Here is a 16,699-nt window from a genome sequence, read left to right as displayed (position 1 = left end):
GGGGCTGGGACTGAACTCCAGGCATTCATGAATCCTTCAGGAAACTTTTAGTGTTCTTGCCCTAAGGGTGGTATTGGGACAGGAGAGGCTCATGTGGCTATTTTGTGCTTTTATGCATGCAAAGGATTATCGGTCCTTATTACATACACTAAAATGTGTGTAATCCAAATCCCTGGATTCTAACTCCCTGAACACATTCCTAATCCTGGAAACCTTGGGATTGCTTGAAATCTTTCTGGGAAGACGTTCAGAAAGACCACGTGAGCAAAAACTTGTACCTTTCTGTGGTGGGGGAGAAGTAAACCTTTTGAATTTCCCATTAAAGGTAGGTGGGAATATTCAGATGTATTTTCTTTTTCTTTCTACTAAACTCTTAGATGAGAATGTTATCTGTACTTTCTCTAGCGTGGTTTCACTGAGCTGAATATCCTAAATCAAAGGGCCTCTGGGCTTCTAGATACCATTTTCAGAGGTTCTGACTGTGGCAAGCTATTGGCTCTAAAAACTAAGTGTATGTGGGACACCAAGACCTCTAGATTCTATGTCTGCCAGCTTGAGTTTCACCATGTGGCCTCAGTCCAAGGGTGTGGGGCACAGAATATCTCTGTAGTGGTAAGATACCCTAGAGTACGAAAGGTGCCTGATTCACATAATATCTCAAGTCTGTTTATTTCTGTGTATTTTCAGTGGTTGATAAATTCAGAATAAATCTGTAGAAATCTAATGTTTTCATAATTGATACCAAATGCATAGGTTAATATAGAATAAAAAGGCCATGCCAAATAATGTCAGATACTGGGAACTGGTATTAGGAAGGAAGAATGTTTTCTTTCTTTGGAGCTATCTATTATGTTATTTATGAAAATGGAAATTTTTGCATTTCAGCCAAATAGAAGGACGTGAGCATACTGATAATGTTTTCCTTCTGCATTCCTATTCATAAAACCTATAAATTCTTCCTCCCTGCTCCATCTTTGGGTTTTTTCTGCCTCTTGGTATTTTAGCAGCTGGCAATATGTATGGCCAGGATTTTTCCTGCAAAATATAAGATATAGAAATGGAGCTAAGTTTTCTTAAAGAAGTATGACTTCAGGAAAAAGCCAGTTATTGCCACTATTTCCATTGCTCTTTTTTTTTTCTTCTGAAATGTCTGAAATTATTCTGCTGCTCGTTGAAATTTAAAATGACAAACACTGTTTGTAAAGTGAGCAGTGTTATAAATATAAAGCAAGTCTGGAACCTCACTAGAAGAGTCCCCAGTAGGAGTGTCATCTTGTGCGGGAGGCATATTGCCCAGGCACTTTCTTTTAGTGTGTTAAAAATACCTTTGGATTCTGCACACTGGTGCCAAATATGATGTGCAAAGAAATTCAGGCCCACTAGGAGACCACCTCTAGACTGAGAGGAAACATATGTTACAGAAGCAGTGCTCTTTTTCATTCGTTCAGCCTGGCATAATCCTCACATTCCCAGACTGACTCTTGTCAGGATCTGAAAAATGTATGTGAGGGCAGCTGGAGTAGTTTCCGTTCCACTTTATTTAAGCTGTGCCTCTTAGCCTGCCACAGACTTGGCAGACAAATGCCAACCTTCTTCAACTCCGGGTAGAGATGACTACACCAAAGCACTTGTATTGATTTGAGGATGATTTAGTGCTCTTGTGTCAGGAAGATGTCCATGGATTCCTTTATTCATGCTGTTAGAGTAAGCGTTTCAGTTGGCAAGGATTCACAGTTCAGACTTCATCTCTAATCCATATTAATAGAAGAGTATTGCTTTTCATTAGCTTTATAGCCGTTAACGAATGATTTGGTATGGGCTATGTGCTTTCTTGGTGGCCTCAGGCCATCAGATCCTGTATTAATGGCAACATTTTTTTCTCTGTAGGTGAGAGTTTCTTGTTTTCTCTGAAGCAAGTTTAACACACCGTTCATTGAGTTTCTTTATGAACAGTATTGCATACAAAACAATATCGTTTTATTTCAAGGCATTCTCTCCAGGAACAATTTTCCACAGACCACTAGGAATAGACCTGCAGTTGCCTGGAGGAAAAGGAAACACCAAGCACCAGGCAGACAGGGCAATACTGAGATCAACATGCAAATAAGAGCCAACAGTTCAAATCAGACTTAATGCAGGTAATCCGTGCATAATGTTTTGGGGTTTCTTTTCACATTCTTTGGAGGTTTATTTATGCAAAGAAGGCAGGACAAGATACACTCATCAGAATCTTAACATATGTGTGAGAACACTGTAGTTTAGCTGAAGTTAATGCTACAAGAAAATAACCCACACAAATACCCATGTAGTCACAGCATTCAGAAATTACATTGCTATGTATGATTGTTTGGCAATATCAGACAGATACGTTTATGAAAGGAAATGTATCCTTAGGCTCAAGCCAGGCTTGAATGCAAGGAACAAGACAAATATAAAACCAAATTTCTTTTCCATTTGGTCATATTTTTGTTTGTGAACTGTAAGTACCTCTAAGATCACATGTGGAGTTGCATGTCCATCAGTCATCAAACCCAAAACTGAGTAATACTACACAGAGTGAAAAACTGTAATAACAAAATAGCAAGTTGAAATAGATTCTTAGAATGCTGTGATTCCAACAACAACATAAACCTATGCTGGATGCCCAAGGCATGTAGATATTAATTTGCTGGTATGGGCAAATACTCCAATGTGTGAGGAATCGAAGGGTTATCCTACTGTGAGAACTTATGCATGCCAAATCTTCTGACCTGACTATAAACCTTAAGGTAGTAAACACGTTTCCTCAGTCATTTGTTTCTGGAAACAAGAAATTATTTAGATTTCTTTATTCTCCTTTCCCCTGATTTTCTAATATTCAAGACAGAGGAGAAAATTGTTTCTTTATAGGTTCAGAAATCAATTTCTTTGGTCAATATTTCATGTTTCAGGGAACTGGCATACTAATTTTGACTGTTCAGAGCTTACCCTTCTGAAAGCTTGACTCATTTCTCCTTTTAACCTTTGTGTTATATTATTACACATAGGCCATGTTTTCAGATCGAAAGAGGTGCAGAGTGCTGAATGTAGTCTTTTTCCTTTTAAAACAAACTCAAGAGTAAGGAATTAAAGAAAGGGGATGGAAATACAACTAAAGGACCTACCCATTTTAGAATTCATGATGGTGTCTTTACATACACAATCTAAATGCATGTGGCTCCTAGCACTAACCTTTAGGAACTTCAGAAGAAAAATTCAGTTTGGGGGAATACAGAACACATACAGAGATCATGTTGGAGTTTAGGACAGAGAGAATGGGAATGTCTTCCAGTTCCTAAAAGATAGTTCCGTGTGCTCCACTTCTATATCATTCCTGATAATAATCAGTGCCCACGAAACTCAGTTTAAACAAATGCAGTATCAGTAAAAGACAAATAACCCCCCAAAAGGGTTAGTCAAATCTTAATCAATTTCTATATCAGGTCAAACATTTGAGAGGGTAACTAAATTGGCCAACAATGCTTTACATTTTTTACTGCCTGTTCCCTGTGTTCTTTTTTCATGTGGTATCTGTTGAATTGCTACGTAACATGATAATGACTCCTCTCATCTTTGCAGCTAATGATTAAAATAGACAGCACTAGGAAACTAGTCAGTGAAAATAAAAAGACCTATTTAATCTTTTGTCTTCCCTCATGTGAAAGACACAAGTCTTACACAGCCCTGGTTGAGGATGCATGATGAGCACATCACAGCATCACAGGTGCCTTATTTATCCCACATCTTTTTTGTGGTGGAAAATATACATTCAGAGCAAAATAGATGTTCATGCCAGTTGGACTGCAAAGTCAGTAGTTCATCTCTCTTACCTTTTAGGAATCTTTAAATGTATTTCTGTGTTTGTTTCCCCTCACAAGGCTTACACACAGCAATGTTTATACTGGCTGGTGAGCCAGAAGGATTTGAGGGGCCGTAACTTGAGCCGAGAGTTTTGTGTTTCTCCTGAAAAATTAGACCACATCAGCACTAACGCTAAAAGCAGAGCTAGGAGAGGCTTTGCTTATCGAGTTGCAGGTGCTCACAGTGTTATTAACTGTTGCAAGAGAAACACAACACTTGAACGTTTCCCAGGCATGGCAAAAGAGGAAATTACATTCACAGCTAAGCCGGAGAAGGTGTTTGCCGGTGCTGTGTGTTTGATACTTGCCGTGTAAAGATTGCTCAGCTCTCTCAGTGAGCAGTGGGCTGTGCACCCAGGAAAACAGCCCTCAGGAAATGCTGCTGCTTGGGATTGTGCCTGCATATAGGGCTAAGGTTTTGTCTGCCAGGCTTGCCCCAATAACTGCTTCAACGAGGAAAGAAGAGCCAACCTTGCGTTAGTTGGATGTTTTTTTTTCCCAAGGGGAAAAAAGCTGACCAGACTGTGCTTCTATGAATTATAGCTGTACTCTTGTCTTGTGCACGGGTGGGCTTTCCAGGTATTTCCTCCCTACACGCCCCACTCCAGCTTGCCAGTTTAGACAAAATTCTGATGTTTCTTTGGATATTGAATCTTCAACAGTATTTCAATAATGGGAAAAAAATGAATATGACATATTGCCAGCAAAAATATATTAATCAATTTAAGAGCAATAAAAAGTCATTAAATTCATGGAGAATACTAGTTAGGAAAACTGATGGGGTGCACTTTTTCCAGCCCCACTTCCCTTCTGGGTGCTGGTAGTGAGTCACAGGAGTATTTGATCCAGAGAAGTTACTGGTCATGGTCACACACACAGGAAAAACAAAACAAAACCAAAACAACAAAAACTTGAGGCCCATTTGTGGTAAAACAAGTACAGCTGGACAGGTTTTGGGGGCCTCTTTTGGTTCTTGGTCAAAACAAAACACTGAGGGAAATTGATGAGCTCTTGTAGAACCTAACCAGAAATTATTTAGGGTGATGAGGGAAGGAGGAAGTTTTAAGAAATAAAATCCCATAGTTTTGTTTTTTGTTTAGCCTAAAGCTTTTCCATTAAGTCCGAAGAAATTTGCTTTTTCATTCTGTGTTTCTTATTAAGGTTACCTTCTAAATGAGAATTGATGCTTCAAAATGTTTTTAATACCGCCCCTCTCCCCCAGAAGTTCAAAGGAATAGTTTAGCTTTTCCAAAATGTTTCTCACTCATTTCTTTCAACTGATGCCGTTTGCTGAATCCACCTTCATTTTCCCAACAATTTTGGCTTTGGCACAGTTTAGTTTTCCACTGATTTCTCCAATCTGCTCAAAAAAACTACCCAACTTTAATCACGTGTTCCCTCCTAAGGAATAGGTGGGTCTGTCTGGGAACAGCTGATAGAGAAATGAGAGATGTGTTACTGTAAGTGGTTAAAAGAAATTCTGAAGGAATGAGGATGCTCAGGAGGGAATAGGGATGTTGAGCTCAGGCTTAGTCTCAAATTGTATGTCCCTGCTATTTCTGAAGTAATCTGGAGATGTGATCTCGACAGAGTATATCACAGTTAGTAATACCTTCTGTGATACGTATAGTGGAGAGGCTTATATTGTTATGAATATTGAACTGTTCTTTTTTTCTCCATGTATGCTGGCTACAGATAGCATATAGAGAGTCTCACAGTCTTTTTTTCTGTAGTAGAGCTTTGTAGGCTTTAAAGGTCTTTAAAGTAAGATTTTCCAGAGTGACTCGCAAAGCTAAGTGCAATCTGTGACACCTCTAGAGGTTTAGTATCTGCCTTCAGAAAAATCCGTAATTCCTCATTTTTAATTCCTGGATTCAGTCCTCTGCAGTGTTAATCATGAACATCTTGCAATGAGGAAAAAAATGCGAATAAATGTTTGCTATGATAAAAATCCTCAACATAATAGAAAGGCATGGAGAAGTAAGTGAGAGGAAATCTAAATAGCTGTTATCATTCTGGCCATTATTAACTCACAACATCACGTTTCATTTCAAATGGTGACTTAACATACAAGTAGTATTACTGTGCGTTTTAGTTCATTACTTCCGAAGATGCTTTCTTGTAAAGTGAGAATAAGATTGGCCATATTAATGCATAAGGAAAAATGTTATTTCATTTAGGCCTACAGAGTGCTTTTCATAAACAGGCCCAGCAGTGAGGAATGTAGTTTTAACATTATAGTACCACGATAGGATAATCAGACCTAAAAATCCTGCTATGAGATGGTGTTTCGATGAATAAATTTATGTAGGCAGATGAGGGCAATTTTCTCTCTGTATATTTGAAAGGATATTGATCTTCCAGTTGTGTTATGGATGCAGCCCTCTTAATTGGGCAATTTGGGTTTTAGTTTTGTCTTATTTTGGCTGTTCCATATATTTTAGCAAGAAAGGTTCCCATTTATTGGGGCTTCTATAGCAGTAATGAGATTGTCGTTTAACCTAATTCTGTTTGTTGCACTGATAAAAATGTTGTAATACTGCCGCATCGATTTTACTTGTAATAAAATGCTGCTTATAACGTCTGTGGCAGCTGCAAGAATGGGAACTCATTTTCAGCCGAAGAAAAAGTACTTACAAAAGTACCATTTTTCAGATCCAAAGCGGCAGAACAAAAACAAAGGAAGGAAGGAGAGCGCTTCTTTGTTTTAAGGGTGAACAACTGGAGAAAAAGGAATGGGGTTGAAATGGAGGGGGGCATAGGGGAAGTGTGTTTGATATCTGAGTGTTTCATGACATTTCTTTCTAAGTTTCCTTACCGTAGCTGAAGCCCAGTGGGAGGATAGCAAACTCCAGGTCTCTAGACTAAAAACTCAGCAAAGGTGATAGCTGACTGACTATTCTTTGATGACAGCTGCCTCTGTAGCCTCCTTGGAAGCCTTCCACTGGAGACTGTGAGCGCTCTCCGATGAACAGCCAGATAGCTTTCATGTTTTGTGAACTGCGAAACTTGAACTTTCTTCAAGTGTCCCGAAGAACAGAGCCTCTGCCCCAGAACATTATTTCAAATGCTTTGTCCTTGTTAGCCATCAGATACATTTTTATTAAGCCAAGCCAAGTTTATTTGCCCTATGGAATAACTTAGTCTCTGGCATCTAAGATAATGTTAATGAATATGGGACTGCTATTAAAATAATATCCAGGCCCAGTATCGTCTGTACAATCTAGTTAGTCTTAATATTACTTGACAGAATGTGTTACAGATAAGGAACGTCACCTGAGGTACCTATAAAAGGGAAGGAAATGAGACTCAAGAAAATAAGTTACACTGACATAAGAGCAGTCTAACAGAAAGTTTGCTGCAATAGTGTGCTCAGAGAGAGCTGTCTCTGGCGTATTACCCAAGGGTGTGCGCTTTCTACTGTGAGAGCCCCTCATCTCCTTCAGGGCCTTACTGCTTTCTCAAGTATTGACATATGTTCTTCTCCGGCAGCCAGGGTGAAAATAGTGATGTAGTCCAGGCAGTACTTGAATTTCCATACAAAGGTCTTTCAGCCTGAATTACTCATACAGGACATACAAGCCGGAACTCTGTTGGCTTTCTCTGCTCCATTTGCAGCTGTTTGTCCCAGGGAATGGACTACATCAGCCAAGGCTGATCTGTCTTCCTAAGTGCAAGAGGAGAAATACTTCTCTCGCTACGTCCACGCAGATGTCTTCTGGAGAGAGATAGTGAAAGGTCATTATAGATACATGCTGTGCCTGAAAAGCTTGGAACAGGCTTTTGTCCTTGATTAATAAAAGCAAATTAAATTAGTTAAAACCAAATAATATTGGAATTAACTTGGATTTGACCAATTTCACAGGAGCTGATACTTGAAAATATGACAGTTGCAAACCCCTCCAATCACTTCATGATCGTGAAGTAGCTATTGCTACCCTGCTGTCATGCATTGTTTGCATGGCCAACTCCTGTTGGAACCAGGTAGTTCTTGGTCCCAGCCAGGGCCCCAGAAAACCAGGAGGCTCTTCCACCCCTTCTTCTACTCCCATAGGAGTTAGGCTACATCTGCTTGAGGCTAGCTCTGACAGAGTTGGTATATGCCTGCATGCAGCCATATATGTTGCCGCAGTGGACCTTGCCTTACTGACTTGATATCCTGGCTTGATGCAAACATGGTGGTCACTGCCGGCCGCCCCTGGGTGCTGTTGCCAAAGCTACCCTACTTGCCTAGCTGAGGTGTTGCAGGACATAGCCATGGCTGGTGAGGGCCTTGCTCATCTCCCTTCCCTGGCTGAGCAGCTGGGCCCTGACATTTTAACTGTAGGTTAGGTAGCTTGCTGAAAGCTCTTGGAGCACCACTGACCTTGGGAAGTTGAAGCTTTCTTTTAACCTTAATCTTTTATTAACACTGCCAAGGCAAGGGCTTTAGCAACAGTATTTCTCATTAAATAATTGCATATTTTAGTGTGTGTGTGTGCAAGCACACATACAATAGGTTCTATTACCAAGAAAAGGAATATAGCATTATATAAGTATGTGATATAATCGAGTCCTCATGAAAGAGCTGAACAGGATCAGATAGTTTAGGTAGCTTACACAGTGATAAAGAGATAGGAATTGAAACCACCAGACAAAATAAATGGTTAGAAAGCACATCCAGGAAATCTGGATACTTTCAAGTTGCCTAGGCCTGAGTAGAATAATTCTTAGACTGAAGCAATCATTGAAACATTAGTAGTAATCTTTGTGAAAGGTAAAGGAAGCTCTTAAATGCTAAAAGCAGACAAGCATTGGGACCAACTATGAAAAACAAGAAAAAGTGAAGGAATCTGCTCCTCATAAGTCAACCAGCTTTATTTCAAACCATGGAAAAATTGTGAAATTTATAATTTGAGGTGCCTGGAAGGCAACAAAGAGATATATGTCAGAGTCAAGTTGGGTTTTTCTCAACCAGTAATAACAAATCCAGTTTCTGCTAGAACATAGGACAGAGAGATGCATTTAATGAAATCCTTTAAATTGTAACATAGCCTGTAGGAAAGCGAGGAAAATTCAGATCAGCTGGAACTCAAATAAAAGTAAATGTGACAAAAGTAGTCCTCAGCTCCCATTTCATCCCTTCACTAGTGGGCCTAGACCAACTGAACAGCCACAATGTCTAGGACGTCTTTTCTTTCTCCAGGAGCAGAAAAAAATCATCTTTCTTCATCTATCAGCAATTAGGATTACTGGGCATCATTCTCCCCTTCAGTGTTCAAGGATCAATTCCTTACACACTATAAGCTGATTTAAACTAAAATTGTGGTCAAATTGTCAAAAAAAAAAGAAAGTCACATATTTACTTTTGCCATCTGACCCTCCTTTCTTCTCTTTTTATCTGTCCTCTCAGGTAATACAGAAAGTTGAATTTAACCTGGATCATCAGATCCCAGATTGAGTAGTCTGGTTGCAAAAAATGCTTGTGCCAGCATGACGGTAGAGTGGTGAAAGGTCAAAAATAAAGCATTGTCTTTTGTTACAGATCATGTGAAACTGTTGCCATAGCATAACACTGTCAGCTAAGCAAAACTAAATGAACTAATCCTACAATCAACTTCCTTATTGTCACCTATCTCCTTTCCCCACTCCCTATATTGGATACATTTAGCTTAAGGTTTCCATGCCTCTAATCATTTTTTCCTGTTCTATGTTTAACCACAATATCCTGTTTCTGCAGGTGCACATCCTTCTTTGCAAACAGGGTTGTGTAGATCCTGGGAAATATTCTCCAGAAGCTAGTAGATGCGCTCACTGTAAGTTTTCTCCCATGTGTACAATAACTACTTACAACTCAATGCTGTTGCATGTATTTCTTTTTCCATCTCTATCTAGGCTCTTTCCAGGACACTAGGACTTAAATTTTCTTCCTGTCTTAAGGATTGGTGCCTACTCTGTTAGAGTACTTCTTCCTGAGCCGCTCCACAGGCCGGTACTTTAATCACAACAACATACTCTTGTATATGCTAAACAGAATCAAAACAGGTGAAATCAAAAGCAGTGAAGTATGGAATAACAGAGCAAGTTGACACTTTGCAAAGGATTTCTTTCATATGTCAAATTTTAATGTTTGAGTTTTCAGCTCTTATGGGTTTTGCCATTTCTATAAGGTAATATTACAGTTAAAAAGCTGAGTCATAAAGGAAGTCAAGTCCTCCTGTTTCAGTGTTTTAAAACTCAGTGGGTTGATGAACCTTCCAGACTTCTGGTATGCAGAAAGTTGTAATTTCTTCATACTGAATCTTCCATTTGAATATATGATTGGTTTGGACTGTTGGTTTAGGGGTTTTCAAAACTTGTTTGAGAAACGTTTACTGTGCGGCTTGGGTTTTGCCACAGTCCTGCCAAAATAATAGTCAAAACCAATAGTGTTTTCCAGCTACATCAGAGAAATCACTCCCTTCTGGAAGGGATAAAGAGGTTTTGAATCAGACTTCATATATCTAACTTCCAGCTAAAACAGGCCATGGCAGGCAGAAAGCCAGAAGAAATGTAGAAGATTTTATGTAAGGTCAAGAAGACCCACAGAGCAAAATAAAATGAATAAGGGATTAAAGATGCCTGATGACCAGTAGCCAAGGCAAAACACATCAGAGAAATATAGTTTCTGCTGGAAGCTTTCTACAGTACTTATGCCAACGTGGACATCATACTGCTTTGGGCACGTATCGGAATGAATGAGAATTATTGTGGGAATGCAAATTCAATACGAGAATCAGAACAACAGTACAGTCAGCAACAATACTCAGCCATGGGATTTTTCTTTATTGTACATTTTGAGGTTTATTTTATTCTTAAATTTTATTATCTTAAATTTATTATCTTATAAATAATTTATACATAAAGTATCTATAATTATATATTTTAAATAGAAATATATTATATTTAATATAAAATATGCAAATATATTTATTATATTAATTTTTATTATTAAATTATTACATTTACGAAGGTAAACCAAGTTATTTAGCTTTTATATGAAGGAAATATTCAGTTTTGAATTCATATTTTCAGACAAAAGTTTTACTGGAAGCACTAGCAAAAGAAGTAACTTAGTGTCTGCCTCAGGTAGCAGTTGATTATTTTACCCACCTAGCATCTGATTAAATCGTACCTTCATTATTTCATCCATTGTGTTCAGATGAACTATTTTCTTCCTTGGTGAGAGAAGTTTCTTTCTCAAAGTTGTATGTGTTTGTAAAACAAAGGCATTGTGTATAGAAAAGAGAACTGTCTTTGCAACAACAAGCTTAAATACAAACGAGCAAGAAAGCCACACCGTGTTTATAGTCTAATGAAAAGGGAACAGGCAACATAATAGAGAAACTTTAATTAGTAGTGCAGGATATGGCTTGCTAGGAATAACAGAATCTCAGTGATGACTGATGGGTAACTGTTATTAAGGTGTGTACTGCTATAATCACATGAGCAAAAGCAGATTTATCATCAGAAAAGCCAAGCAGGCAGCAACATTCTACACTACTGATAGTAAAACACTAGAAGAAAGGGGAACTAAGTCAAATGGAAAACTTTGGGTTGAAGGTGCTTTACTGAGGGTAACAAAAATGTTCTACTGTAACAAAACATGGGACTTTTAAGAAAGCATGCTTCATTTTGGCTAAAATCATATGAGGTATTACTGTGAATTTCATTATTGAGATAGAACAACTAACAGGGTTTATCAGCGCAGGAAGTGTAACTTTGTGTTTCAGAAGTATAATATAAATATTCCAAAACTGATAAGATCGAGTTATTCCTGGGCACTACAGTTGACCAACTATTTCACCAAATAATTCCTGAATCAGTTTGACCTAATGTTACTTTACACTTGGCCTTATAAACAATAAGTATAGGGTAGGAGTGTTAGTCATTGCAGGTAATATTTGATCAAGTAATTCAATCTAATAAAAGCATAAATAAAGGAAAGGCTGTGATACAGGCTTTAGATTCAAACAGGGAAAAAATGTCAGCTAATGTCAGATTGTGCAGAAAGATTGGAAGTCTCTTACTACACCTCGTAAGAATGTGATCTAATATCATCTCCCCTTTCACAGTAGCATTACTTCCATCACTTCACTAGGTCTGAGTAAGAATTAAAGCACAATAGATATTTTACAGGGACACATCTTTGATGATTGATTTCAAACAACACTTTAAACATTACTGTGTCGATATATTGTATTTTTCTTCCCTTCAAATCCACGAGTTTATGGAGTTAACTGGTACTGATCCTGACCACCGTTATGGAAATTAACAACTCAGGTGTGTACTGGATATCTTGCAACATTCAATTTCATCACCTTGTAAAAGAGATGCATCAGGGCAGCTTGGATTATTGTATTACTGGTTTCTGGGGGAGATTATGCACTACCTTCTTGTCCTGTGAATTAGGAATTCCTTGGAGGGCAGACTGCTATTCCTTGATTTGGCCACTGTAAGTGATGTTTTAATCACTGTATTGCAGTTCTTGCTGATTTAGTTTGGTAATGTTTTCATAGATGTTTAATTTGCCTAAAACTGTCTCTTTTTACAAAAGCCAAATAGGATTTTCACTCTTGAAAGCCATTTTCCAGGCAGTGGACATAGTAGCTGTGTTGTGTCTCTAAACGGCACCATCAGTTTGTAAACAGATGTTGGATTGATGAACAGAAGTGCAGTAAGAAAGAAGAAAACACCAGGACGTGTTGTGAAATGGCTGCAGCCCATTTCAATATCTAGTTAATTCATCTAACAGAGGTAGTTTATGTTTGGAAACAAGTGCCTGTCTATGTGGGGCTAGCAGGTTAGTAAGACAAGGACCAGCAAACCAGCGGCAAGACTGCATTATGTAAGCAGACAAATTGGAAAAGAAGAGGAATGACAAGGTCAACATGATGTCTTGACCAGATTATTTTAATGATTCCTAAAGACCCATCTTCCCTGGGGATTGCCTTGTTACTGGTCGAACCTAAAAACCCAATCTCTTTTGGAGCATGCTTATCACTTCAGAAACTGGGGGAAACTTGTGATTGCTCTGGTGCCCTTAGCCATTTCTCACAAAGTGATAGACCAAGCCCTCTAGAAATGAATTCCTACAGCAGCATTATTCAACATGGAACTAAGTTGTAAGAGATTTCCCTGAGGCTCAGAATAGGTATTATGCTTCCTGACCATAGGCACGTATTCCTTGAAAAATGTAGAGACACGCCATATATTTTAACCTTATCTAAAAGCAGTTTGATACACTTAAAAGAAAAAAAAAGAAAGAAAGAAAACCAGGTTAACATTACATTAATAGAATTGCCCATTTCTGATGGTGTGGAGGGCGAAACGGTTATCATATGGTGTTAACTACAGTAGACCCCACACTGTACCCTTTTAAAGCTTGGGTGCATGTAAAGGTGTGACTGTGGCAGGAGTTTCAAGCAGTAAGGTGTGAGAGAAGGTGCTGAAGGGGTTTATTGTGTATTTTTCTGTCCCACCCTTACCACAGGGCAAGCCAAAAGGAGTCTTGCTGGCCTGTAGCAGGGCTGTCGAGTGCTCCAGTGCAGTCTGGGTTTTGTTTTCTCCGAGTAGGCTATGGGTTTGCAGGCCTGTTATGAGCTCAAGGAGGGTTTTCTTCTCAGGAAGGCAGAACCCAGTGAAATCTTATTTGTTTGGGGTTTTTTTGGTGGTGTTTTTTTTGTTTGTTTGGTTGTTTTTTTAACCTGTAATGTGTTTTGGCTTATTTCTGGTCTTCTGTCACCATACTCACAAAGGCACAGTCGAGAGAATGGAAAAGACAGAAACAAGAGTTACCTGTCAAGTATTCAGATGACCACCAGTTTGGATGTAACTGAGAGGCAGAAAGCTTGCCTTTGAGGCAAACAGGCAGATGTTTCTTCTGACAAATCCTGCAAAGGTATGCAAGCCATGCCTGAAAACTGTCCCCCAGAAGGGTCACTCCAGATCAGGCCCTGGTTTTTGGTAGCAATGCGTTAGGATACAAACCCACACCTGACACAGGACTTGGTGTTAGCATAGAAGAGGTTTTAGAGTCTTCCAGTTCCCTATTGCTGATTTTTAAACTTGTACAACTGGGGTATAATTCGTTTGGTACTAGGAGTACTTCTGCCCTGAACTCGGTGCTGCTGATAAAGGATAGGAACTCGCTAATCTTCGCTACAGTTGTTTAATTAAAAAGGAAACCCTTAAAAACAAATGTTGCCATGACTGCCATTTGCTCTTGGCTGCTATTTGCCCCTTTGTTTTCTCTGTGGAAAACACATCTAACCATCCTCCTAATGAATGTAACTTGTTCTTGGTGTTCTACGGGAGTTATTCATTAGAGAGTACCTGCTGCAATTATAGAGAGGCATCTAGCAGACTTTTTATGTATGTGGGCAAATTATTTCATTGCCTTTCAGGTTCTTTTTTTAGGTATTGAGGAGGGGTTCTCTTTTAAAAGAAGTCTGTAGTTGCTTGAGTAGTGTCTCCCTGCTGCCTACTCCGTTTCTCACAAGCAGATTAACGTGCAATTACCTTGGTGTTAGAACAATCCAACCGCTTGTTAACATGACTGAATATTTAAAGTTCATATAGCAGATTAATGTTAGCACGTTTTCAAAACAGTTACAGTCCAGAAGTACATGGAAATACTGCATCAATCAAAACTAATGGAAGTTGCCATAAATATAAATGGACCGGTGCTTAAGATGACCTAATGTTAAATATGCGTGTGCTTTCTGGTATTGGCTTCAAATGATTTTAGCCATTTTGAAAGGTGATAATTAAAGTTTGAAGTTACTTTGACAGATGAATAATAATCATATTTTGCTGAGGTTAAGTTAGCATAGGGAACATGATTTTTTGGGGGGTTTAACTGTAAAAAACAGTATTTATCTGTAAAGAGAAGCAGAAAAACAGTTTAAAAAAACAGATCTTAGCTCTATTAATATCTATTTACATAATTATTATTCTTGCTTTGGCTTAATTGAAAAGGAGTAATTTTTGAGAAAAAAAAAAAAAACCAGAATATTGTCTCATATAAGGTGAGAATTTAAGTACCACTTCTGGTGGTCACTTATTGCTCCATGAAGAAGTCCTGTACAGGACTGCTTGCACCCCATTTCTTTCAGATGCAGAAATACATTCTCATACAGAGATTTCAAAGTAGAGGACATAAATGATAGCTGGTGAATGTGAAGAATATGACTTGAAGCACCACAGGAAAAGCAAAACTGTAGGATTATCAGACACAGCATCACACCTAAATACCTCTGTTGGGATGTGATAGTTGGAAAAGAGTTTTTACAGTTAACAGTGTCCAAAATGAAGATATTCTTTGGATTTGTGATAGCGAATGCTTAGACATTCGCAGAGTCCACCTTAATTACGGATGATGCTCTGTAGCCTTGGTCCCCTATCAGATTCTCCTGGCATGTTAAGGTCTGATCGGGGTCTCTGGTGAGATGCCTGGGACTATTGATCATTCAGCTAATGATACTGGGAGATGAAGAAATGACCTAGATAGCTTTGCCTTGTGTAAGCACAAATACAGGGTGTTTTTGACATGCAGTGTTTAAAATAGTGCCTTGGCTCTGAAAGCGTAAGGGTTTGTGAAGAGCACTGGCAAGGTTATTGTTTCGCTGAGGTAGGAGCTAATCCCAGGGTTGTGCAGGAAAAAGAAAGAATGTGGATTTCTCCTAGGACCTTTTAATATTGGAAAGGCTGTGCAGAGACTTCTTGATTCACTGGTGTAAACTGAACACTAGAAAGAAGCTGTCTTCACAAACAGGTCCTGGCAATGTAAAGACACAGATTATATTGATTGGTAAGGTACTTCCCCTTCCTCTCCACTCTTCTGCATCCCCCCATTGCAGTGCCCGCAGTACTTAGCACAGTAAAGCGCCTGAACCCTCAACTTTTATTGTGGCTACAGCAGTAATGCCAGCTATTTGGCAGGAGTTAGAAACTCTTGGGAAGTCGCAGAGCAACGAAGTGAAACACCTCAACAGTGTAAAAGAAATCTGGATGGTTTAGTCATTTCACAAGTGGCTGCTTCTACAACAGGATGTTATACGCAATTAAATGAATTTAATAATTGCCTCCACTGAAGTTAATGGAATGATGTGAGTACAAACACAGTGCAGGAACACAATCCAGTCAAGCAGTCAGCCTCACAGAGGGAATGAGGTCATCTCCAAAGAGGATATCAGATGCTTCTCTAATTTACAGTGGGAACCTTGTTCCTTTAGTGCTTGCTGCAGTTCTGAAAAATGCCTATAGCCTATGTTAGTTCAGTGCTGCTGCCACTGGGCTGTTCCTATGTGCTCCCTGTTATAAGTGAGTCTTCCCTCCTGAGGACGAGCCCTGTCCCACTGAGCAACTGAAGGGGACCAGAGGCTGAAGCCAGGACTAGGCAGGGGACAAGTGCAAAGCCATGGATCAGTAAAGATGACCATGTCACTAGAAAAGTGCAGTGTAATAAAAGCATGAAAAGACCCCTTCAAAGCAGCTATGCTAATTTCTTACTATTACCGAAAGTAGAACAAACAAAATGGATGCTCCAGTAAGTTATTTACATTAGCGTGCTTCAAAGCAGATGGAGGGCTTTATATCCCATTATGAAAGGCATGCAAGTTACAGTGACATGGGTCCTAATTATGAACAACTTAAACTACACCATCTGCATGTAACAAAGCTCCATATGTACGGGTATGATCTAGCTTGGCTGCCTGTATTTGCTAGAAACACGTGCAAAATAGATACCAACATGCAGAATCTAAAGATATTTTGGCAGGCTTTGTGGGAAGAACTGGAAA

The 16,699-nt window shown here is 39.0% G+C and overlaps 1 long non-coding RNA gene across 1 annotated transcript; it reads left to right on the top strand.

The window, feature by feature from the left end:
• The first annotated feature begins 223 nt into the window (after positions 1-223).
• Positions 224-3,124, top strand: LOC133269186 (uncharacterized). Its single transcript, XR_009743363.1, has 3 exons — positions 224-325; positions 1,988-2,138; positions 3,027-3,124. It is a non-coding gene; the product is annotated as an uncharacterized LOC133269186 (long non-coding RNA).
• The last annotated feature ends 13,575 nt before the right edge of the window (positions 3,125-16,699 follow it).

This window comes from Pezoporus flaviventris, unplaced genomic scaffold (genome assembly GCF_033815535.1).
Source record: "Pezoporus flaviventris isolate CSIRO_AGI_PZ_B2104156 unplaced genomic scaffold, CSIRO_AGI_Pfla_v1 ptg000015l, whole genome shotgun sequence".
Lineage (NCBI taxonomy): Eukaryota > Metazoa > Chordata > Aves > Psittaciformes > Psittacidae > Pezoporus > Pezoporus flaviventris.
Note: the sequence above shows the minus strand (reverse complement) of the source record. Positions and strands in the feature narration are given on the sequence as shown.